General features: G+C 43.1%; 1 long non-coding RNA gene across 1 annotated transcript; it reads right to left on the reverse strand.

Moving 5' to 3' along the window:
* Window positions 1-960: 960 nt before the first annotated feature.
* LOC146246726 (uncharacterized) lies at window positions 961-2,360 on the reverse strand. Its single transcript, XR_014732317.1, has 2 exons — window positions 1,644-2,360; window positions 961-1,258 (listed from the first exon to the last, which is right to left on the reverse strand). It is a non-coding gene; the product is annotated as an uncharacterized LOC146246726 (long non-coding RNA).
* Window positions 2,361-23,680: the final 21,320 nt, after the last annotated feature.

A 23,680-nucleotide genomic window follows, 5' to 3' on the forward strand; every position in this document is an offset into this window, starting at 1 on the left:
GAAGCACAATCTTATTTCTCAACAAGCTGAATTCTGTTGCAAAGAGGCAGAAAAAGACACGTTGAATTGAGTCCCTTGGTGTTTCTCTGTGGGAAACTTGTCATCTTTGAACTCTGAGGGGTAAGGAGCTTGCACCTCAGCAACCAGAGGCATCTCTCAGTGAAAGATCAGGCCTGTTTCTTCTGTCCTCGTTCCAGACCCCCCAGACTGAAGGAACATAACTGTATCTCACAAAGTCTCACTTACTCTCATCAACAAGAAAAAACACTTACCATTCACGAACATGAAATAATACACACATTTTACAAGTTTTAAGGATAAAAAAATCAATAATAATTGTTATTACTTTTTGGAGCAGTAACTGCCTGTTGAATGGATGTTTGGTTACAATATCAATTGTAAATGATGCATGTGCTCCTGTGTCTCCCTGTGTCGTGCTCCTCTTGATAGACGTGCGCACAGCTATGCAGAAGGCCCTGACAGATCAGCCATTTTATGTGCAGGGGCTGTAATTTGCCCCAAACACCTGCCTTAACTTAAGTATCAGCTGTGGGTCTTGTCGTTTTTTACACCTTGCCCAAGTAGGTTGGCAGCCTTTACAAGCTGGGTGATAATCCTGCCTTTTATAGCTGCTAAGAAGGCTAACTCTGCTACTTTTGGAGAAATAAACACCCATGCTGATGCCTTGAGGATTTTGACTGGATAGTGTACACAGTGCTCGGCAGATTCTTGGAGAGTGAGGGGAAGACAGGCTTGATGATGAGCAGACCTATCCAATCACTGACCTTTTGGCTACATGGATGGTTTCCGTGTAAAGAGAAAACAGAATAATATATAGAGTTAAAAAAATGCACATATGTTCTAGTTAGTACATAAACTATGAGGTATTCCTGCATATCTGTGCAACATGTTATTGGTAGTTCTTTGAGAAATAAACTCAACAACAGTGTGGTAAAAAAATTCAGTGCAATAATATTCAACTTTATTTAGTTTTTGAAAAGTTAGGTATTGATTAATACCTTCCTCTTATCTCTTAGCTAAGGGAGGATAGCAGTTTCATGTGAAACCCTGAAAGAAGCTCTTTCATAAAGTGACTGCACACAAACATTGTGAATTCAAGGCCACATTGTTTTCCATGAAAAAACAGATAAAATATCTGTTCATCACTAAGTAAACTCTAGTCATTATTTGCATTTACCAAAAATTCCATTTTAGGGGGAAACAGCCAATCTTCTTCAGGGACATTTGGCAGTTCTTCCTGAATCACAAAGAAAAAAACAGACATGTTTTGATAGTTTTGTTTTTTTCTTTTTTCAAATAGCTGCAGTTTGTCAACCTTGCTGGCAAATTATTTCATAGTAGTCATCAAGGTTATTACTCACAGGAGAACACAAAGGCATTATGGGATGTTGGGAACAAATTCCCAGAATGTTGTTAGTCACTCTTTGATGATCTCATGCCACCGTTACCAGATACTAATACATACTTCTAGATTTCATAAGAACACTTTCTTAACAATGAAACAAATGTAGTCATGTTTTATCCATCGTCTATATGGTTGACAACAATGGTATTGTGTCTTTGAGTTTGCTCACCCCTCATTATTGAAATGACACACAAAGATAAATATGATTTAATCTTACCATTACGTCAGCATTGCCATGATGACACATCTCAGGAGTTCTGGAAAACAGCTCCATGTTTTGATGACATGATTATCGTGGCAAACATACAGAAATCTAAACGTGCCATTTGAAGATGAGGAATAGAGGCGCATGCCCTTGTTGTCCTTTTTCCAGGGTACATTGTTATTCATTGCCAAATGTGGATCTATACTGTCTTGTTTTCTATCAATGTCAGATAGCAGCACACTGTCTGTTCAGGGATAGCATTCCTGCAGGGGAGAACTTAGCGATTAAAGCAGACAGGTGTTTCTGGTCCTCTGAGAAATAAAGAAGAGGAGGCATCGATGCAACATGCAGCCGTCATGGAGGAACATCCATAAAATAGATCACGGCAAAGAGAAAACAGATAAGGGCCCTTATCTGAAAAAAAAATCCACTCCACCAAGAGGGAATCTTTGACTAAACTGGATGCTATGTTAAAGTCCACTCAGGTTTTGGGAAAACGTGAGAGTGTATGAGAAATAAATACCTCCCGCCTCTTAGAGGTTTCTCTTTTTTTAGGCCAAGTGTTGAGCCTGTTAGCCTTGTGTGGCCAGTATTCCAATATTCCAGTGGGCAAAGACTGAATCAGCCCTGTTTCCACTCCATTTAATTCTATGACACAACCCCAACATGATACCATAATATCAACACCAGGAGGCTAACTGGATATTCTGTCTGACCCTGGCGTGATGTAGCCTGTGTGGGTCTGTCAGTGTGGTGTAGGCATGTCATGCCTTACCCTAGGGTGTCAAGCACAGGGAGGGAGAACTTATCCTCATGTATCATACGGCTGGTGAATTTGTCACCCTCACATCAGTCGCCACACCAGCATTGCCAGAATACGTTCTCTGACGTTTGAACACTTGTTTAAAACCTGATTTTGGATATACTGTGTTTTTATAATCACAATAATCAGCATTAGAAAGTTGCTAACCTATATTCTTTCAGTGTTGTTTTAAATGGTTGTATTAATAATACGTAACATTCTAGCACAAACATTAGTTCTGTCTTTGTACCTTGTAATGGTTTGTAGGGCAGTTCAGTGTAAGTGCAGTCTTACGTAAGGTGGGCATGGAGGATCAGTGCGAACATCCCTAGCAGAACTAAAGAGTGATTGACTGTATTCACCAGTCAGCCTGCTCTTTTCACTGAGGAACAGGCTAAACAGAAAGAGGAATAAACGTCCCTGCAGTTTTCCCAAGCATTTCTCAGATTCATTATGTGCATAACTTACTTAATAGCATTCCTTCCTTGTACACTTCACGCCATGCCTACCCACCATGCACTGCATCAGCTTTATATGCTCCTTGTGCTGAGGAAGGGGCGTAGAGTCAGGAGGAGAGGAGAGTACGACCGCGAATGGAAGGGAAGAAGAAAAAAAAAGAATTTAGACGTTCACACACGGACGTTGTCTGGTTGTTTTATAGCCAAAACAGTCAAGAACAACAAGTACACAAAGGGGTATGCACCTCAGGAAGAAATTTACAGAACACAAGGCACACAGTGTTTTTGAAAATAAGCTTGTGGGGAAAAAGATTGTCGTAATAAAAGAGTCCCCACAGCAAACAGAGCTGATTAATTCAGCCCCCCCTACCCCTCGGCCCTGAAAATGATTCCCCCCAAGCACAGGAGCACTTGGGCATGTTTAGTGCAAATGTAATTACAGCCTCGGTAAGCGGCCTGCTTTTTAAAGGACCCCTTCTTCCCGTCTCCTACTTCAATACCTGATGATGTCATGGCCCATTGTGGGGTCGCAGAAACTCCTCAAATCAACTGCCACTCATGACCTTTACTTTCAATAGTTTTTTCTCCCCTTTCCCCATTTCTTTCTTTCTTTCTCCCTCTTTCTCTCTTTTTCTTGGTTCATAACTGAGGTCCCTTTTATGGGTTGATCAGACAGCCCCCCTCCCCATTTGTCTCCTTCTCTCAGCATTCTGGGCCACTTTATGAGAAATGCATGGCCCTGTTTAAATGGATTGATAGTCCTCATAGACGACCCATTCTTTTGTCCTCCCAGCCTGCTGAATTCTAAAAAAGTTCCAGAACACTGGTAAAAAAGAGCTTTGCATACACCATTGTGCTAAAGCTCCTGCTGCCAAACATATTTGACCGGAGACATATTGCAGTTTGAGGGACTTTAGAGTGATTTGTGATTTGATGCGGAATAGAGAATGTCAGCCATTTTATTGCCACCCTTAGTGGCAGAAAGGAATGTAATCTGGCAAACAAATGTTGTGACAGTCAGACAGCTTGTCTGGAGCATTTTATAACCCGTCTGCACTGTTGGTACATGGTTACGCTATCACCCCAAAAAGTTAATACCACATGCCTCACAGACTTGGCAATGTTGCCACAGGGAATAGTTCTGCAACTAAGAGTGGAAACATGCAAGTAAATCAAGCAATTTTTAAAGATATGTTCCATAGAAGATCGCACAACTGAAATTATGGGTGTTTATGTTGAATATCACCCAGTTTCATATACATTTTTTACCGTTCAACTGACACTGACATCAAAGTGAGATTCCCAAGCCTAGCCTTGTAGTGGCATCATTAAATGCAACTCAAACGAGTTGCACCACCCACTCCTCTGAATCCGGGTGAGCACAATGGAAATATATGAAGGTTTTTTTTTTCTTCTGCTCCTAACTGTGGACATTTCAATGGTATACATACAGTATATGTCTAATTACGTCGTCAGTGTGGGAGAAAAAAAGGCCTTCATTTGTCCCTGGGCCCTGCTTTTCTTTCCTTCTGTGTTTCCCATTGGATCTCCCTTGTCCAAGTGATTATAGTACACTTATATGCCTAATTGGCCTTACTGCTTATTAGTAATACAATTAAAAAGGCTTTGAGATTCTCATATGTTCAGTCATCTGTAGATCTGTAGAGAGGAGATACTATTCAACCCCATCCATAATTCAGACCAGTTATTCTTTCATTAGAAAGCGCGGTCGACATTGTGCAAGTGTGTATGGCTCTCCTCTACACCAAAGAAAATCTTTTCTTCACTGTCCTTTGATGCCTCTTTAACGTCTGTTGTGTACCCGAGCAAAGTACACACTGTTCATTGGTGCAAATTATGGAACAGCCATTCTTGCGACACATGTTGCAAATTGTTAATCATGTCACCTTTGAGCAACGTCAGTGGATTTCTCAATACCCCTTCCGCCCTAGTATTGTGATGCTGGATTTCTCTCTTTGTTAGAACTTTTACATCTTTGAACTTTAGCTTTTTATTTCTGTCAATTAATATTCCCAGATTTTACAAATACTGTAAAGAAATAAAAGTGTTTGATATTAACATTTTTTAGAGGAGCTCCTTGATCTGCTTCTTTTCACGTTCTTCAGTGGACCACTGCCAGATTGAGATCTATAACAGGTAACGAGTATCTGTAGTAGAGTGACAGTACTGTAAGTGTGTTGCACTGCAGGGCCCTGAGCCATCTGCTTCCCACATGTAAGGCTTGGAGGCCAGGCTTACAGTGGAGCCATGCCCCCCCCCTCCCCCCCTCCCCCTGAAAGTCATAGAGTGTCAATCTGCCCTCTCCTCCCTGTTTCACCATGCCTCAGGCTTGGAAAACGCACAGACCACAATCCTCCCACGTGCTAACCATGTATGTAGCGGTGGCAGACAAGCTCAAGTGAAATCATCCGGTTTGGAAGGGCTGCCTGGCACTCTAAACTGAATCAGCAGACGTAAACATGACCTCTCCCTTAAACCACCTCTCCAAAGTTTGTGGTAGCATGTCAGATTTAATGTGGGTTTGTGTGCTCTGGGATCTGGGACCAGTATATCCAAATACAAACATATTTCATGAGTGTTTGGGATATACATTTCTTATTTTTTTGGTCAGGCAAAGGTTTCATGAGCCTTTGTAGTATTTACATGTCTGTCAACAGTGAGTTATGCCAAGGATAACTTTAGGGGTGGTGTGGCAAATCCCCATCCTGGACACACACACTTCCTCTGAAGCCTGTCGAGTCACATCTGCTCATGTGTGGCAGTGGAGAGTTCACCTCAGTTAGGGGAGGTTACTGAACTTGCATGAATAAACACACAGCACTTTGAGGGTGTGATTCATGTGATTAATATATTAGTTGAGACAGGTATGTTGGAGCTATATTTTACTACCGAAGCTCAATTATCTGCAATCATATCTGCCTAACCTGTCTGTGTGGCTGCCGGAGATCCCTCCCACTGACCATGGCTGTAATAAGGCTGTTCTGATAGGCTCTAATGACAAGGCAGATGCCTCCTTTCCTGATGCCATTATCAAAAGTGGCCTCATCAATCAGGCCCAGTCCGTGACAGGGATGTGTGTGTGATGACAGGACGACCCGGTGATGAGAGGCTGTAGAGGAGGAGAGCGAGATGGAAGGATGGAGGGGTGCTGGGAGAGAGGGAGGAAGGGGCCGGGACTCCGTGGAGGGGTTAGGGGTGGGGTAACGAGAGGCGGGGTGGAGAGCACAGGGACAGCCCCCTCTGTCAGTTCTCATGCTCTCCTCGGTTCTACCCCCCACCCCTCCTCCCTCTCATCACTCCATCCAAAACAAGACTTTGATCAAGGTCTGGGTTTATTGCTCTTCTGCAGCTTGTGTAAGATGAAGTAAAATCATTGATGTGTAAAACAAAGACCTAACGGTTAATTACTAGCATTGCTGCCTTTTTACTTTACATTCATGAACATGTCAAATAATGTAATCAAAAGATCCTGCATAGTCATATCCTGAGCAGTAATAATTACATACATTACACAATTTTTTCTTCTCATTTCCATTTTTGCACAACAGGTGTCCTTTTGTTTTATGAAATCACTAGCAAGATTGTGAAACGGGCAAATAGGCTAACTAGAAACAATACACGTACCTTAATAGTTGGGATTAACTGAGTAATGCTTAAGAACTTCATAATCCTGTGTTATTTTTTGTCAATAATTGCATCGTAAAGTAAAGAATTGCCTGCATTGCTCAAGCTGAGAGGAAGTTAGCCGTTGTTCTGAATGTGCTTTTGGCCACGCACCGGAGGAAAGGCCTGAGTTTACTCTCATGCAGATTAACATGTTTGGAAATTCTAACTCTCTCCATCTGACATCTTTGTGAGGGAAGAAAAGGAGAGAACCTTTGACAACGACATTTTTCTCATGATCAGGGCAAGAGAAAAAGTGTCTTTGAAAGGCAGTGAAGCCCAGGAAAATTGTTTGTTGACCACACAACAACCGTCGTCTTGCGGCTGTCAGGCCGGGCCCTGGCTTCAGGAATTCCTTTGGGAATCAGATTAATAGTTCATTTTCATGGCAGTTGCTCTGAGAGAGAGAGAGAGAGAGAGAGAGAGAGAGAGAGAGAGAGAGAGAGAGAGAGAGAGAGAGAGAGAGAGAGAGAGAGAGAGAGAGAGAGAGAGAGAGAGAGAGAGAGAGAGAGAGAGAGAGAGAGAGAGAGAGAGAGAGAGAGAGAGAGAGAGAGAGAGAGAGAGAGAGAGAGAGAGAGAGAGAGAGAGCAAAAGCGAGAGAATGAGAGAAATAAAGAGGAAGAAAATCACATAAAAAAGGTTTTTTTCTGAAATGTACTTCATGTCAGCTTCATTTTCCAAACATTTTTCCGACCTATGAATGTAGCCTTCTGGATCTATACATGCTCTGTGCCTTTTTTGGTCATATGCAAATGTGAAAAATAAAGACAAAAGTTCTTTTTCCAGCGAGTTGCGTCCAATAGACGTTTTGTTATTGTTGTTTGACTGAAATGTCATTGGGAATGCAGTCTCAGCTGTGAGGACGTTTCACCACATTCTCCCCCTCTACTCATAATCGGCTTTTTATTTTATCAGGGAATTTCTACTAAACAAAGGTCTTCCTTTTCAGGATCCTTTGCATAGCTTTCTTGAATAGTTTGGAATTAGCATGTCGATAAAAACATGCTTGGGCCTGCATCAGAATAATCCAAAGGAGAGTGCTTGCTAAATGACAGCTCTTGTTTCTTGTGATTAACATTTTTATTTTTACAAACAAATAAACAACAATCACCAATCATTTTATTTCACTAAATGATGAGTATGAAAACGGCATTTATGTGAACACAGACTGTAGGTCACAAATTGTGGGTCACCAATTATTCCCTAAAAGGATGAAACCAGCACAGTCTGTGGAACTTTCTGCTAAGTATCCATTTGGTGGCACAACATTAGTTCTTATTTGTTGGAGGTGTCTCATTTTATTGCCTTGGAACCACACTCCCAAACACTAACAAATTACATTTGCAGGCACAGTAGGTAGACCTAAAGGTGAGTTGGGTGAACTTTTGTCTTTTCCCAAGTTTTAAAACCAATAATTGCCTTAAGTGGACATATCAATCAGAGACTTTGCCATTTACAGTGCATTATCTCCCACATTATCTGGTCTGATTTATGTGTGAGTGCAGATGGAGGCACTGTAAATACAGTTTGTGAACTTGTGTGTGTATGCATCCTGGTGTGTGCGTGTGCATTGCATGCACGTATGTGTGTGCGTGTGTATGTGTGTGTGTGTGTGTGCGTCTGTCTTTTAAGTAGTAGAGTCAGACAGAGGCATGCTCCTAGGGAGCTCTCTCGTGGATCAGGGGCTCTTTAATGGGGTATGATGTTGCGTCAAGCCTCAAAATGAGTCGTGTAAAAGGGTGACATTATCGATCATGCCTGGTGAGCGCGGCGGACTCCAAACACCTGTTTTTAATGGCACGCTTACTTTTTCATGGGTGCAGGGATAAATCATGACATGGCTGCTCTCAGCTGTGCTGGACTGCTCCATCACATTTTATACTGCGTTAATAATGTCAGCTGTGTGCGCGTGTGTGTGTGTGTGTGTGTGTGTGTGTGTGTGGAGGGTAAGAGAAGGCCCTATATGCGTTCATCACCAGTGGGGAGGTAGGGGACGGTAGGGGAACGTGGTGGGACAGAGTGGTGGACTGGGGGGACGGAAACCTCCATTGAGCGTTCTGTCATTCCTCCATAGACACCCAGCCAGACGGCAGGGATCTCTATAAGCTCCGTGCGACACGACGGACAATCTGTCTGCTGGAGGAGGTCTGCCTGCCTGGGAAAGCTGCTCTTAGTGGCACTAAACTCCTGTCCTGGCAAACATGCTTGAAGACATATGCTTTTCACTCCCCCACTTTAGAGGTTAATGGGATTAATTTACATTTTCAGTAAGTCTCGAGTTGCTAGTCAGAGAGAGAGGTATTTAATAATGTATATGTCTGAGTGTCTTTTCATTTGTTATTAGTCCCCAAAAGATTTGTGACACTTTCAACTGACATGCATCAGAAACGTGGATAAATAAACGTATTCAACACAACTTTTATTGCGGCAATCCACTCCACTCATTATTACCGTAATCCTGGAAAGACAGTCGTGATCTTGTTAGAGTATTAGAGGTCTGTACATCTCACTGTCTGACCTCTCCGTCCAAAAAGACTCACAATGACGAGCTCAGGTTCGAGCTCAGCTTGATCAGCCTATTGCCTGGAGCTCTTTCAGCATTGAGTAGAGCAGATATATCTTTATAAAAATACAAATATACATTTACACAAATTATTTGATGCCAAATATTAATCCATGTCACTACTACACTACATTATGTTACAAACTGAAGTTTCTAAGGACTCGACCTTCATAAGGCTTTCCACAATACTGTTTCACTGTAAGTGAATTTGTAGCATAAAAAAGTTCCTTCAGCGAATGAGCCTGCACATGTTTACAATGTCTAAATACAATCCTAATTGTGGTGCCATAATGTGGTACTGCTTTACTAACAAAGACTCCCTCGTCCTTGAAAAAAAAGAAAAAAAAACTAGAAAAATGTGATCAAAATAATTTAAAGGAATTAACAGGTTGCTGCCACTGTACAATTATGGACTGTGTCTTTCAAAGTGATAGCATGTAATCCACAAGCACTATCCCTGTAGGCACTTAAAGAGTTTGACCCTGTACACTCGTCTGCAATGTGTTTAATGCAGATTACAATGGTCTGACCACGAAGAACCTTGTCACAGCTGTTCCCTGATCTCCACCACTCCTGCGCCCGGCACACTGGCTGTAATCTAGCAGGCTGGCTGGCCGGTCCCTCTTCTCCCTGGAAACTTTAAAGCAAAGTCAATAGTCGAAAGGAAACTTCTGAGGGGAAAAAATCTGAATAATATTTAGGAAGAATATGAACCTGCATTTCCTCTTGTTGGCGAGGAGAGGGGGGGGGGATACACACACAGACAACTCATTTTATCAGGTCAGGCTTAGCGCCTCCAGATATCCCACTGTCCTTGCCAAGGCCTCAACCCTGCAGGATCTCCCTGGATCATCGGCCTTAAGAACATTAGTGTCGTCAGACCTGATTTGGAGTATAACATTCATGAAATGTACTTTAATGGATCAAAAGAAAGGTTGAACCACAGTTGAATTGGTCCCATATATTTTACTTGAGATAATCACCTTAATTCCGTGAGTTAAAATTGGGTAGAATTTCAAGGAATTGTAGGCTGAATAATTTCCATGTGTTTTGGTTATAAAGCCGTGGGATTTATAATGTGTTGTCTGTGAGATGCTTGGTGTATTGAATATATTCTCTCTAAACTAATTGACTAGTATGGTGAGCGGCACAGAATTAGGCAAATGGGCACAGGATGTGAAGTTGGACTTGATTTATTACTTTGAATGCAACTTGAATCAATGGCTCAGTTCCCCACAAAACCATTGCATTTCCCAGCTGAAATCATTGTTATGCTTAAGAAAAGAGAGATTATGCAGGCTTAATGAGTTTCAGTAGTTGAATGTGTTTGCACGCCATTCAGGGGCGAAATCATATTTAATGGCTGACACTCAGTTCATGGCAGGTCCTCCCTTTTCTGGGTGGCAGTTCATCTGCGTCACCGGGCAGGCCTTTGAGTGTGTGTGTGTGTGTGTGTATGGTGGTGGTGGAGTGGGGGAGCAGGGTTAGGGGGACTGCAGGGCTGCATATAGGTCTATCACACTCCTGAAAAGAGGAACACAAACGCAATGCATGAGAAATGAAATGAGAGAAAAGCAATTTGTTTGCACACAGCACTGAAACTTGGCTCAGCTCAGCAATGGCTGGCTGGCGCACTGGCTGGTTGGCTGGCTGGCTGACTGGCTGGTTGGCTGACTGGGATATGTTGGCTGGGAGGGCTGGGAGGACTGGCTTGCTGGTTGTGAGGGATGGCTGGATGGCTTCATGGCACTCTGTGTGCTGACCAGCTCCAGACTGAGACCTCTTTACACTTCAGAATCCTTTGTTTTTGTCATTGAAGAAGATCACTAATTTCAGTACAAGCTCAACAAAGTTGTTGCCTTGGTATCTATATTGAGGGGAAAAAATGCTACCATTCTGTAATCAGTGACATAAAGCTTCCTCCTCAACTACAATGTTGTTTGTCCCCCAAAGTCTCAAACTAACTCCACAGTTAAATGTTCACATCTGCAACTGCTTTCATTTGCAAATCCTCCTACCAACCCCCCACCTTACTTTTAATTCTGGGAGTCTGAAATACCTCAAAGTCTAATGAAGAAAGCAGAGAAGTGCAAACATTTGGCTTTAGTCCTAAGGGCTGCCCCAATTTCAATCTGTCTTTTTTTTCATAGACCTTGTCTTTCATCCGTTTTGGTTAGGATCTCTTTTGCTCACTGCTTAGCACACATCAGCTACTGTGCCCAGATCCATCACTTTACAACAGTGCTGCATTATAGTACCCTCATTATCCACACTAATACAACCCTACCATATATCATACCCCAATAGTTTTCATAGTAGCAATTACCTTTATTATGTATAAACTGTGACCTTCGATAAACTAAAATGACCTAAATGACTGTTTTGCATTCAAAGCTATAACAAGATCAGTATTGCCCTACTCATCTTTCGAATGTACTGGTCTTAAATGGTTATTATCTTGCAAATGTATTGATCCCTGGGACCAAAATAATTTGGTCTATCGTCAATAGCAATATGGTGCTATTAAGTGCTAGACATTAGCATGGTCAGTTATGAGATTAACAGTCATTGGCTGATGAATGGCAGTAGTCCATCCCTGCTATTTTCCCTGCTATGTAATAAGCACAGAACACCCCATTGATTATCCACTGCTAATATGTAATAGCCCAAATCAATACCAAGCTCTACAATAATTTCAATACAAATCCAATTATTGTCCAACAAAAGATAATGAACCAATTAGTGGAGAAGTAGTTGACCATTCAGTAATATGCATTTGCTCTGTATAAAATTAACAAAACACCACAACAATATAATTCACTTTTTCTTGAAAACAGAGTTTTAATAGTGAAACATAATGAAGTATGTGCGCTCTTAGGAAGTTTAATTCCTAATGGTGACCTCAATTCAAACTGGAGAATTTTTTTTGTTACAGTCCTCTTTTCGGTTATGTAAGATCCTCTAAGTCTCCTTAATCACCTGGTCACACATAAGGCTGTTTTATCCAAATCATCTCCGGTGAGATAGAAAGAGGTGGAGCAAAAAGAGAGATGGAGAGCAGGGAGAGAGAGAGAAACGCGATTGTGTTGAGAGAGAGAGAGAGAGAGAGAGAGAGAGAGAGAGAGAGAGAGAGAGAGAAAGAGAAAGAAAGACAGAGAGAGAAAGAGAGCAGGCAGACCATCATTACTCTGTAATAAAGCATCCATATGGTGTAAATGTTGAGCTGGTGCAAATCCCCAGAGCTTAGCTGCAGCGTAGCCAGCCCTGTGAGGAAGGTTGTGAGTAACCGCAGAGGACTCAAGCATATGTTTCTTTTTTTTGCTTTTTATCCTGGACTTCCCGTGTGACAGCAGTTGACAGGTACCTGTGTATTGGATGCACGGAGTACTGTACAAACTCTGTTAGCTTCGGGTCTTTCAACACTGCATGCGTGCAGCAACCTACTGTTTACTGTACTGTACACACACACCCCGACACCACACACACGCATATGCTGTCTACACCTATTCCCTCAAACACAAGTGCACTGGCAGACAAACACTTTGCCATGCACACACATTCCATACTTTCGTGTGTTTACCCCGATAGCACACGGGTGATTTGTCCTTAATCCTGTTCTCAGTGTCTGTACTGTATTTAAATGTACCCATGCTGTGTCCACTAATGATAAAACCATGACCAGCCTAAAGACTTAGGCACTGATGAAGGGCTGAGGGCATTTCCGTCACTAGCACAAATGCCAGATTCGGCACTGAACTTAACATACCTAAACTTTCTTTTCTCCAACTACTTCACTTTGCCCAGTACAGTGTTTGGTATTCAATTTCAATTCGGCAAAAAAAAAAAAAGGGAAAAAAAGACCTTATTCAGCGACACAGCTAGCCTGGAGATGAATAAGACGAGGTAGAAAAAGTGTCAAGAACAGGAACATTGTACTTTCTCCCCCGAGTTTGAAGATGGTTCTACTTTTCCAAATGCTTTCAAAGTCGACAGTAGTCAGCCAGGTCCTGAAGACTCTGCCCCTAATTACAGAGCAAGTGTAATTACAGAACGAGAGGGGAGAGAAAATAAGCTGGGGAGGGAGAGAGGAGAGGAAAACCCAAATCCAGCCATTGTAAATTTAGATGGCTGCCGCTTCTGATGATACCTGGTTTTCCACCATTGCGAAGACCAAATAATCCCATCAAAGAGAACAATACCTCCACACCTGCCTCCTGAACCTTTGGCCAATTACACTCAGCTAAACATTCGATCTGCCTGTCTCTCTTCCCCCCTCTCGCTCTCTGTCTCTCTCTCTCTCCCCCTCTCTCGCTCTCTGTCTCTCTCTCTCTCTCTTTCTCTCTGACTCTTCATCCCTTTGTTTCTGTCTTCAATATCTTTTTTCACTCTTTTAAAACGTGATGCATGTTTTTTTGTCCTATTCAAAAATACACACAAATCTCAAGTGCCAGTATCTTATCCTTCATCCATACAGATATATTTCATATTGTTCATAAGCTTGGTCATTAGCATAAAGGCGACCAGTGTTTGCGTTAATGAGTTGACCTAGAGGTGAAAGGCTAAGCTCTCTTCCAGTTGAGTTGTCAGCACAGCAGGTCCATTGTGTCTGGGGAGGCAGTCGGAGATGGAGCAGAGTGTGTGTGTGTGTGTGTGTGTGTGTGTGTGTTGGCAGAGAGGAGGTGACACGGGCTAAATGTGCCATTTGTAATGATAGCTCAGGCCAGTGTGGTGGTCTCCACCCCGGTCAAGTGTTCCTCAGATCTCCCTCCCTGCAAAACACAATGATCTTACTGCCAGTGTTGTCAATGACACACACACAACCACACACAACACTCATGTTCACACATGCACACTACCAGTCAGATACATTACTCACACAGTCACAACAGATGCACTCTAAAGTCACTTGACTGCTTTTTTGAGTACAAATTTAAAAAAAATTAATCTCCCCCCTCGCCCACCATGACTATGGAAGAGGCAGTCTTAATTTGAGGCTGTGAGTGAGAAAAGACTGGCCTTAAGCCTTGGGTGTACAATAACCCCTAAAAGCCCGGTTGCTTGGAAAGTGTGTATGGACTACCGTCAGACGGCAAGGGTTGGCTGGAGGAAGTACACTGTGTGTGGTGTGGCGTGTCTGTGTGTGTGTGTGTGTGTGTGTGTGCGTTCCCCTGTGTTCCCCTGTCTTCTAATCCATTACCTCGAGGTCATTAGGGCCAGCTAAGGGGTTTAGGCCTGTTTTTATTGACTGCACTTTTACGCCTCTGTGTTTGAAGTGAACGCCAAGGCCGTCATTTCCTGTTCGACCCACTCGCCGCTCAAGACATATGTAATTAAGGAACCATGTTGACCGTCCCTTAAAATATACCAGTGATGTTGAATAAGGACAAGAGTGAGAGAGTTACGCTTCACTGCCAGTAACATTACACACTGGATATTCAAATCACCTTCACAGGTACAAAGTACATCTTAACACTTTTTTTTAATGCCAAACATGTTTCCGTTTGCCAATCATGCTGTGCTGTACTTTTGACCACCAAGAGTGATAGGTGGCTGTTTGAACTCTTCTTGAACTCTTTGCAGGTTTTCTTTGACACCATTGAACAAACTAAAGAGGAAGTTTGGTACAATTGTGTAAAATATTTTTTTTATTTATTGCAAGTATGTTCTCAAGCACGTGTTTGTGAATTGCAGTGTGTGTAAAGCTTTTCTTTGAATGAGTGTGTGTGTGCATGTTTATAGGTGGTAAAGGTTGTCAGATGTGTGTTTACACCTCCTCAACCCTCTCCATTTAGGCAACAAAGCGGATGCTGATGCCAAGAACAGGTAATACAGACTGCAATAATTAGACAATCTGGACTAAACAAAAATGTAACGTTTTAACCTGTCTCTCCCCCCCTCTCTGGGTAAGATAAATAAATGTCTGGATCCGTACCCTGGCACATTAATTTCATAGCTCGATAGATTTACGACTTAACCCTGAGGCTAAAGAAACCTTTTCAAACAAAGGTCGGGGTAAAGGACTTAAGTAGGGTAGGTTTGTGTGTCACAGCTGGAATTAAAGCACTGGGATCTTTCAGTACTTTATGGGCCAGTTGTGAGCTTGATAATATGCATTGTGGGAGTATATCCCATGGAGCGATAACTTAAGAATCCTGTCCCCCCTAAGCCCTGAACTAGCATGTAAACATCATTGTCATATCCTCTCTATTTGGTCATGAGAATGTGCTGTTCTATCTAGTCAATGTGGGCTTCTAAAATGCATTACATTAAAGAGGATTTACACCATTTCCATCTAAGCTTTTTGTTTAATATTTTTTACAAGGACGCACTAACGCATAAACACACTCTCTCGTACATCCATGCAAACAAGGGTGTACTGTTTCATAGTTTAATAGCTCATTGTTTCTGTGTCAGCCAAGCTTTGTGGAACTGTTTCTGTCATGGCCGACAATTTGATAGTTTTTTCACACTTCGTTTTGCCAAGACTTCACATTTTCTCAGCTCTGTTTCCGCAGCCATGCCTGCAAGCCAACCCACGGTTTACAAATATTGAGACTTAATCCCCTGGTTTCAATCTGTGAGCCCCAATATGCGACACTCAACAAGTGATTGTGTTCAGAAGCTAAATTAGGTGACATGGGACTCTTTACTCCATACAGGCCAGAGCTTATCAAGGGAGGTTTTCTGCTGATCACTAAAAGCCATCATCATCATCTGCATCCTGTATTAAATAAGTACTCTTAAGTAACTCTTGAAGCCACTGCTGCTATGTGTTTTGAGGGTAAATGACAACTTTCCCATTTGGAAATGGTGCCTTGATGAAATCTTACATACATAGATGTCAATATCTCTGAGATGTTACTGCGGAGCTTAATGATTGTGTGAAATGTTTCATGGGTCGTCGAGTGTTAGTTTGTTATATTCAGATGTGGGATTTAGGCCAAGAGTGTGTATATGAGTGTGTGTGTGTGTGTGTGTGGGGGGGGGGGGGGGTGGGGGTGGTAGTTATGATGTGTTTTCCCAATATGTTCGGAACTATGTGTACTGCAAAATAAATATTAATCTATGAACAGACTTTGTTCCCAGAGAAACGGAGCTCGGGGCTACGTGGTGCGAGTTTTCTGGACTGGGCCCAGCTCCTAGCTGCTCCATTATCTCCCAGTGTCTTTGTATGTGCTGATTTATTTCAACAGTGCTTTCTCGGCCAAGCGCTGGTCGCCTCCTCTTTGTCAGCTCCTGTGTGAACACAGAAGCCTTTGACCACCTTTGACAGTGTGAATATTTTAGATCCTTTTAATATGCAGCCTGAAGTTTTTTTTATGTAAAGATGAGGAGCGCAAGGGAGGAAAAAGGAGGGAGAGATGAAGGCGAGGGGGTTGGGGTGTTGGGGGGTGGACAAAAAAAACTGTTCCCATGAGTTGATGTTGACATCATCAAGAGGCACGCTGACATTTACTTGATTTGAAGCACTTTTTTTTTTATTGAATAATTTGAATAACCAGTCAGAGTACATTTGGTTTGTGAACAAAAAAATACTATGTGTATACAATAACTCATACATTCCTACTGTATGTCCTGTCTCCTTGGTTCCATCTTCTTCTCCCAGGGTAGGCCCGATTAGACATTCCCTTCGAGGTTAAATAGTTCTCATGTTAACTTTCATGAGAATATTTTTTTGTTATTTGTAATGAATTCTTTGGCAAGCACAAACAATTGTTCTTGTTACACTGTTGACTGTACACTCTCTTCTCTACCGAGGACACCCCAGTACAGGCAAGACTTCCAGGTACAGATGTGGTTTGTAATTTCATTTCACAATGTAATTATGAGGAATATCTACCCACGGTTGACATAGGTTTCTCACCTACTACAATTCAAACAAACTATATGGTTCTCATTGGCTAGCAAAGATGGCAAAAGTACATTGTTCATTCAAGTGTGAGTATACTCCTGTTTAAAAAGACTAAACATGAGTAAAGTGCTTGAGTACTGACTACACTTTTTCAATCAAGTTAAAGTAAAGAAGTATGGGCTCTGACATATGCTTAAGTAAACAATTGTCATTGGGCTACTACTACCTGTTAGACCTCACATCAAAATACATTAATACAAAAAGACACGCAGCGCATTCGCCAGGATCCCTTTTTGGCATCGACAATTTCAAACATCTCCCTCACGTACAGGGGGGCCGCCAGGAATTTTGGGCCCCACTAATAAAATAATAATATATACACACAATATATATATATATATATATATATATATATAATTTATCATTTAAAAAAAATCTAACTTAAAATCTTTGTCTTGTTTTTCCCCACACACGACACAAAAAGTTCACAGTTTTTTTTAAAATCTATTTTTCATTTTTTATTTGCAACCTTTCAAAACTTTTTTTCAACCTTTCAGAACTTTTTTTTTCTTTTCATGCACAACATCACACATTTGCAAAAAAACATTTGTTTTTTTCTATAGTTTTTTACCTTTCAAAACATTTTTTTTGTTGTACGTTTTTTTTTTGCGTCTGCCTTACTCCATGGTAGCTTTGTAGACAAGCTTATGTTTGTTGTGTGTGATAGCCAAGTAAATGAAAAAATGTGCGCAATGACAAGAAATAATAATATCATGCCACCAAATAGAGATTCAAACTGAAGCAACAAGCCTCGTAGAAAGTACAGATATTTGTGTAAAAAAATTATGGAGTGAAAGTTTGTCACCGAAATGTTGGTAGAGCTATGTTCAAAGCATGATCAATGTCTTCAGTAAAAGGAAATGTAAGCGAGCCGTCTGTTACACATCATATAAGGCTAGAAGAACCTGCTGGAACATCCCTCTTGGGTCAGCCAGGTTCAAATATGGAGTGTGAGACTGAATAATGATATTAAGTGATTAGACCGTTGATCTCTAATCAGACCTGACGTTTGACGTAGGTTGTATCTAGGCACAATACTCTCAACTCTTCATTTTCCATACAAGGCACTGTCAGTATGGTAGACTGATTGGATTGCAACGGAGAGAGATTTAAGATTACATTAATAGTACAGTACGTCTAAGGTTATGTTAACATGTCTGTTCAGGTAGAGTAATGGATTTTGAAATAGTGACAAATACAGTGACTAAGACAGTTAAATTAATTTAGATTCATAGAATATCATGATCACTAAGATACATAGTTTTAAGTTAACCTGATAATTAACTTTCAGTTCCCCCCTCCACTCCATTACTGTAGGTAACATAGTCCGGTGACCTTTGACTTCGTGAAATAATTAATGTACGTCCAATGAGGAAGTGTAGTGTAAGAAATTGTAACAAAAAGCACTGGGGCTCATCTCTCCGGTCATTATACTGACCTTATTTGCACAGCCTTGCTGACATATGTTTCTTGACTTGAGACGTTTCTATTTTAATCTGCTGAACTGTTTAAGATGTGGACATAGTCACCATTTGACTTTATTAATCCAGCTGGTGTTTTCTGATGAGATGTTACACCCCCCAGCTCCAAACTGCCTTTACCCCACCCCCACCCCACACACACACTCCCCCTTTTGCTTCTAACCCCCCGCCCCTCTCATTCTTCTCCTCCTCCACTCATCCCTCAGTCCTTAACGATAGGCTCTTTGTCCATGGTCGCAATAAGCTAAGGGATTTATCATTCATGACTAACAGGGTGACTAGGAGCAGAGTAGGACAGCAGGACTGCTGTAAAGGTTACTACTGATTCCAATATTCATCCAACTGCCCTTAAACAGCCCTAATTCAAAGATTCAGAAAAAGCAGAAACCAACCATCTTTTTCTCTAAGAGAAGAGTTGTATGTTGTTGTGTGTTCCGGCCGACTCGCACACACATACACAGGCAGACAGACAGCAAGATAAGCAGGCCGACTTACTTTTGGTACTTTAGAATGAAATGGAGGAGGAGAGAGGAGAGCGGAGTGGTGCAGTGTGCTGCCGTGCTGTAGCGAGGGCAGGAGCGGGGCAGTGGAGCGATGAGGCCCTCCCTCCCCTGCTGATCACAACAGGGGATTAATTATGTCAGTATAATAAGTACAAATGGTGAACTGAACATGGAATTAGCCCCCTAAGCAGAGGCTGCCGCAGAGTGCTACAGAGACAGGGAGATTCGCCAATTTGTCCCAGTCTGTCTGCCCAGGCATGGGGGTGGCGGACAGGGAGGTGGGGGGCGTCTGGATGGCAGGGGTGTCCCAACTTCAACCTGTCATCTCTGCTATGATTTGCATGGATGTCAATCTCAATGGCAGCAAGACAAGACTCTAGCTGGGCTGGAGGCTACTCTGCCGTTCAAAGCACCATTCAGAACCAGCATGAGCAGGGACCATAAGACCTGTCACTGCCCCAGCCTAGCCCTAGCCCTAGCCCTAGCCCTAGCCCTAGCCCTAGCCCTAGCCCTAGCCCTAGCCCTAGCCCTAGCCCTAGCCCTAGCCCTAGCCCTAGCCCTAGCCCTAGCCCTAGCCCTTGTCAGGAATGACTGAACAGTGCAGGGTCCTATATTTGACTCAGTAAAAGTGTGTGTGTGTCTTGCTGTGTGTAGGTGTATGTTTTTGTGTGCAGTCTCCATTGTATGTGTTCCAGTAAGTGACGCAGCGCTCTACCCACCCAGGGCAGGGGGGGGGGGGGGGGCTGGAGTGAGTCAGTGTCGAGTCATAAGTCAAGGCAAACCAGTCAGGGCACTCAACAACATACTGGAGTAACACACATAGGACTGCACACAACCACACACACCAGAGCCCAGACAGCACTCAGTGAAAACAAGCTGCAGTAACATGCCCCAATCACCTCCATAACAACTCCTGGCCCCCTGAACATGACCCCTGAGAGAGGGAGGGAGAGAGGGGGGTGGGGGGATGGGGTAAGAGAGAGATAGAACGAGGGAGTGTGAGAGAGAGAGAGAAAGAGAGAGAGAGCAGACAGTTAAAGTTAGAAGTAGAGGGTAAAATAGAAAGGGAAAAAGGGAGGATAAAGAAGAAAGATTGAGAGAGAGTTGCTGACAAGAGAAAGAGAGAAAGCAACTAAAAGAGAGAGAGGGCAAATAATTGGGAAAGAGAGCAAAATCACACAGTACAAGAAACCTGATACAATAAATAATTTCACATACACAATATTGAATTACTGTACAGACAAAATGCTCTTACATCTTATTAATGTGACTACAGTGAATTCAAGGACATATATTATATATCATGCTTCTGGTTTGCTTCTCCCTGCAAGCTGCATGCTGTTGTGGATAAAAGAAGAGGTTGGAAAGACACCCTTGTCATCCCTTGCTCCTCTTATTACCCCCTCCCACTTTACCCCCCCATTCACCATCTAGTCTAGAGGAGGAGCTCTGAGTGGTCTCCTTAATGAGATGGGCCTCACAACACAAGAGACATAACTCAGCACTCGCCACTCCAATAACCGATGAAAAATGAAAATTGACAAGCGGGCCACCAGCCGGTCTACGTTTATGAGAGGCTGTCTTTACTGGCTGCCCCCAGCCCACCCCAACCCCCCCACCCCCTTCTCCCCCACACTCCCCCCTGTAAACGTAAGTCATACACGGCATGCTCATCATACCGCTGGATTTATGAGTCTCTCATACTAACTCCTCCATCAGCAGTACCTCAGCCCCTTAGAGGAGGAATCATTATGTGGACCCAGTCTCTGTAACCATCATTGACTGGAACTATATTCTAATAGGCCTGGCTTGGACAGACGTGCGGCCAAACAACGAGTATGGCAGAAAAAATCCGGATGAGGTGTGTTGATGAGATTGAAGGTAGATTGATGTACAGGTTTGTCCCCTGCACCCTTTATGTTGCTGATGCTACAGCTAAAAGGGACTGGATTATTGATCTGTTTGGGCTACGCATTCATCTCTGAGCGGGTTTAGCTCAGTTAGCTGGGAGCTAACCCTCGTCTTCCATTCAGTCATCTCTGAACCTCCTGCTGGCTGCTGGGATTCGCACACAAATGCTCCAGCCCTCTGTAGTGCCGTGTGGATGTTAGCATTCCTGAGCTGGGAATGTGTGGCAAGGCCAGAGCTGGTCTGGAGAAGCACAGAGGGTCTGGTGCCGACAGGGACAACGGCTACTATCACTTGGGAGGATGGGGAGGAAGAGGGAGGGGGATGTTTTCTCTTGGTTGCCCTGCCTGGTCAGGGCAACCAAGGGCAGCTGCCAACCTAGGGCAGCCTGACCCAGTCTCACATTCTGCCTGGTTCACTAGCTAGTTCCCTGTACTGTCCACCCACATTAACATAATGAGTATTGCACAGCTCACTATCTTAGCCAAAAGATGTGTACACAGGGCATGAAACAATATACCATACAATTAAATGGGGCAGAGGCTGGGGATAGTCGGGCTAGGGGTAGGACTGGAGCAAGGTCTGGGGTTGGGGTCTGGGGTTGGGGTTATGGCTGGGGCTAGGGCTGGGGCTCAAAATAGGATTCAATGGGGGACCCAGGGCCAGGTGTTTCATCCTCTGTGTGAAAGTGCAATACAAAGAGACACACAACCAGTCATCAAAGAACTGAGACTCGCTGAGGAAGTCCCCTTTATATACAGATGACTGGTGACGTCAGCCACATAGCACTCCCCCCCCTCAACCTCCACCTCATATTGGTAAGTATTTTATAAAAAATCTAGGTGGCATGGGACGGCATTGTTTTTTTGTCTCCTTTCAAGAACAGAAAAGGAACATCATAACAATGTCAAACGATACCTTTTGAATAAAGAACAATTTGCAACAGTTATGCCCCAATTCTACTGATTATTTCATTTGTTTCATTGGAAGACTTAATATCCCAGTACATACGTAATATGGAATGGTATGTTTCTTTAGACTCTCAATTAGATCAAATGCTTTGTGCATAAAGGGTCACTGAGACGGCAGTGTCAAAATGCCTCTGAGCAATTTAACTCACAAAGGAGCGTATTGTGCTACTGTGCATGGGCCACTCTGTAAGGCTGTTTCCTGTCTTTGCCGTTCTTGGCAAGTCTAATATTTAAAGAAATGTTACGTCTTGACAACCCTCAATTATATCCTGTCATAACAGAGGCCATCCAAAAAGAGAGACAGGAAGGAGAGACGTGGGGTATGATTACGTCAGTGGGATGAGACAGGGCACGGGGTGGGGTGGGGGTGCTCAGTGGCACATAAACAGCTGTTCCATTTGGCCGAGGCTCCCACTGTGTCTTCTACACCTCCACGCCAGGGGAAAGGAAACCACGAGCGACCGTGACCAAAACGACTCTGTCATGAGATGCCCTTTCTGTCCTCTGATCAGCCTGTCCCTATCAGTGCTTTGAAGTTGATCGGCTTTTTGAAACTAAGCAGAGCTCATCAAAGGAGAGAGAGAAAGGCAGGACAAAAAAAACTTGAATCCATGCCTGAATTATTACAGAGATATAAGTACGTAACTCTAGCCTGCTTTAGAGGCTGTGTAAGTAGATCTAGTAGGTAGGAAACGAGAAAAAAACAAGTATGACCCTGTGCACTTTAATGGAAGAGGTCAACCTGGCTTTGGCTAGCCGGGACTGGTCCATGTGCTTTCTGTGAATAGGGGCTCGGCCTTTCAGAGGGTGTAAATAACCACCCCAGCCAGAACAGCCTGTGTGTGTGTTTGTGTGTGTGTGAACCTGTGTCTGGTCTGCATGGAAGGGCATTCAGGGCTGTTTATGAACATAATCACCCATAGGTTCAGTTCATGGCAGTTTCATAACATGGCATACAGTCGCTGACCTCACACACTCCCCTGGATCACAGACAAACAGAACAGAGTCCAATCCCAGCCTTCTCCACTGCCCTTCTGATTCCTAGATATGAATCCAGTTAGCAAGTGACGTTTCTCCCTGAACGCCACTCACTGAGAACCTGGCAGAGAGATCATTGAAAATGTCAGTAAAAGTGCTTAGAGAAATTCCACGAGGATTATCGCCCCAGTAACATCGGCAGACGGGGGCATGTCTCCCTCTACACAAAAGGCCTTGTCAGGATATCATAAACCCTGCAAAGTTCGCCTGCTTTTAATGAAAACTTTTTCTGCACTGCCAACTATGGGTGGAGGGAGGAGGGCGATAGAGTAACATCTTGTTTTTTGGGTGCCAGGGGGAAGTTGGAAGCGTGGGGGGGTTCAGTTTTCTCCCCTATCCGATCTTTTTCGGGGGAAAGCCAGTGTTGTCAGTGCATCATATAAAGGAAGATATACAAGCGATTCACATGCTAATGCAGCGCGGTGATTTAGAAAGGAGGGGAGAAAAGGGAAATGTGCTATTGAAAGGCGGTGGAAGGAGCGAGGAGGGGAGGTAGAGGGGGGAAGAGGGTTGCATTGAACAGGGCAGGGAAAGAGGGCGGGAGGAGGGGGAAGGGGAAGGGGAGGTGTGAGGTAGTGGGCACTGTGAGACAGAGAGACATTTGTGTAATCTGGCTTTATGTATCACTAGTTCTGAATAATAACATAAAAAGACTTACCTCATCTGCCTGGTACAGCCAAGGCATAAATAAAGAAGCCTGAACAATGGAATTACTATTAGCTGGGCCTC

This window comes from Hypomesus nipponensis, chromosome 19, assembly GCF_054491055.1.
Source record: "Hypomesus nipponensis isolate SF chromosome 19, ASM5449105v1, whole genome shotgun sequence".
NCBI classification, from domain to species: domain Eukaryota; kingdom Metazoa; phylum Chordata; class Actinopteri; order Osmeriformes; family Osmeridae; genus Hypomesus; species Hypomesus nipponensis.